Raw genomic sequence first — 2,822 nt, 5'->3', positions numbered from 1 at the left:
GAGAACGGTGTTGTGCTGTTTTGCACTTCACCCTGAGAACGTACGTGTTATTCAACCTTGTTTAGCTTTGTCTTCTTTCTCATGAGAACGGAGATGTGCTGTTTTGCACCTGTCTTAATGCAATCCTGAGAATTCAATTTTGTTTTGACGTTTGTGATGTGGTGTTTAGTGTGAAGGAGTGTGGAAGACAGGACACTTCAGGCAGATGCAGAACAGCTGATACCTGCAACAGACGAACGAGATGTGCTGACCTGAAGTGTTCTTCCTTACAGCTGCACTTATTGACGTATGCGTTTATGTTATGGGAAGAAACTTGTCTTGCGTCATTACCCCCACCCTTAGGACAAGTTTCTTGTTTATGTGATGAGGGCGTCTCTTAATAAAAAGAGCGGAAAAGCAGGCCAGACTTTAGTGTAGCCTTGGTGTACAGCCTGGCCGCACTCCGCGCGTAATATTTGACTTTCTGTCTCACTGGTGTTTCTTGACTCTGTTTGTCTTGTTAAAGGTTTTAAAAATGTTTGGAGGAGAAAATACCCAACATTGACTGGGGGCTCGTCCGGGATTTGAACCCGGGACCTCTCGCATGGCAGGCGAGAATTCTACCACTGAACCACCAATGCGCTATCCATTGCGAAAGTGCCTACAGCCCCTCCCATGGTGGAACATAGTGATCAGGGAGGTGCCTATCCTATGATAGAAGTACCAAATCCTCGTGCAGGAACAGCAGGACAGCTACCAACCATGCTCGTTTATCGGACATGGAATGCTGATGATATCAAAGCAGCAGTCGACATGATACCATCGCCACATGTCGATATTGAGGGATTTATGCAGGATATAGAAAACATTAGAACATCTTACCACCTTAATGGACCTGAAGTCCAACAGGTGTGGATGAAAGCATGTGGCCCTAAATGGAGTCAGGTACGCGGAGACTGGAATCCTGCAGATCAACAAGGCGTACCATTGACACATGATGATCTAGTCTTGAAAACAAGAGTGGAAGCTATGATTACACGTGCAAAAGGAGTGTTAGGACCAAAGATAAATTATACTGAAATTACCAGGACAACTCAGAAAGAAGGAGAGCCATGGACAGAGTTTAGGTGCAGATTTGAGAATGTGTTTAGGGTCCATAGTGGCATATTGCCAGAAACACCTGTGTATGAACAACAATTGAAAAACGCTCTGATCCAACATTCCAATAAGGATATAAAAGCTTGGATACAGAAACATTGGATTGGATTGCCTACAGGCACATTGGAAGACACACATACACACTGCTGTCATGCAGAAGAAGTCTTAAACAGAAAAAGACAAGAAACAGCGACAAAGGAGTGTATGTAGCACATGGAGATGATGAAATATATTACCAGCAGGGCAACTTAAGACAGCAGAAGCAGTGCAAACGCCCCAAAAAGCCATGGCAAAATAGACAAGGTGGACAGCCACAACGTCAAGGACCATGGCAACCACAACAGCAGGGAGGGCCACCACGTGGTCCCCTGATTTGTTGGAACTGTGGAAGAGAGGGACATATGTATAGAAATTGTCCAAATCCACCTACTGAGGGAGCAGCAGGGAGAATTCCACAACGGAATAATCCTCCGCAGCCACAGTATCCACAATGACTAGAATCCATAATCCATGATTCCATATCAGATAGGCAGTCTGAATCTGTATGTATGGATCTGTGTGCCTTGCTGGGATATCCGGTACCAAAACCAGAAGTGACTTTGTTGGTAAATGGACGACCAGTGACATTCCTTTGTGATACAGGAGCATGTAGAACCACATGTAATGACAACATACCTGTCCATCAATTAAGCAACGAACTCTTTAGGGTTCGCTCTGCAAATGGACAAACATCAGACGTCCCTATCACCAAACCCATAACGTTGACAGATCCATTTGGCCTGACGTGTACTATGTCAGTGTTAAGCATGCCACAATGTCCAGTTAACCTCCTAGGACGAGACGGATTGACTGCATTGGGCTTGTCCATAATTGTGGAACAAGGGAAATTAGTTGTTGAACGCACAGGAGGCGTTAACATGGTAAGAGAAGAAAGCGCTGACCCCACATTCCACTATTACTATACATTTGACATCTCAGAAGAAGATGCTGCAGGATGGGTTAAAGATGTCGTCTTGCAAGCGACAGCCCTACTAAAAAATCCTGAACAACAGATGTCACCACCTGACCTGCATGTCACAATGTGGCATAAAGATCCTCCAGGTCCGGATGGTGACTATGAAACTAAATTGAAAAATGTTTCACCTGTGAAACTGACAATGACCGATTTGATTCATGATGGCAACTCAATAGCCGTCATAACAGTAACAGGCGCCACTGAAGATGTATCAAAATTGAAATTCACAGGTATGCCATTACATATGTCACTTTGTAAGCCATATTTGACAGAATGGCAAGAATTGGGACTGACAGTCATAACAGCTTTGTCAGCCTCTGATTGGAGTAGAGTTGGCCCACGAACGGAGTTCAGTCCATCAACCAAGTTGTATAAAGTGCTAGTTAATGTCTCATTGGTGCTGACAGCTGGAACACACATTGATGCGTCCACTTCACAATCCTGAGTGTTTCAGTTGAGTCCTGAAGAGGATGCTCTTCTCTCTTCAGTACCGTCAGGATTGTGGACAACAGGTCCTTCAGACGTAGGACTGATTAAAAATGCACAACCTGTAGTTATAAGGCCAAAAACAATACAGACCATGTGTAAGACAGTATCCATTGAAACCTGATGCAATTGACGGAATCAGGCCAGTAATAGAGGATTTATTAACAGCAGGAGTAATAGTGCC

The 2,822-nt window shown here is 44.3% G+C and overlaps 1 non-coding gene across 1 annotated transcript; it reads right to left on the bottom strand.

Moving 5' to 3' along the window:
- Positions 1 to 549: 549 nt before the first annotated feature.
- Positions 550 to 620, bottom strand: trnag-gcc. Its single transcript has one exon. It is a non-coding gene; the product is annotated as a tRNA-Gly (tRNA).
- Between the last annotated feature and the right edge of the window lie 2,202 nt (positions 621 to 2,822).

This window comes from Thalassophryne amazonica, chromosome 2, assembly GCF_902500255.1.
Source record: "Thalassophryne amazonica chromosome 2, fThaAma1.1, whole genome shotgun sequence".
NCBI lineage: Eukaryota > Metazoa > Chordata > Actinopteri > Batrachoidiformes > Batrachoididae > Thalassophryne > Thalassophryne amazonica.
Note: the sequence above shows the minus strand (reverse complement) of the source record. Positions and strands in the feature narration are given on the sequence as shown.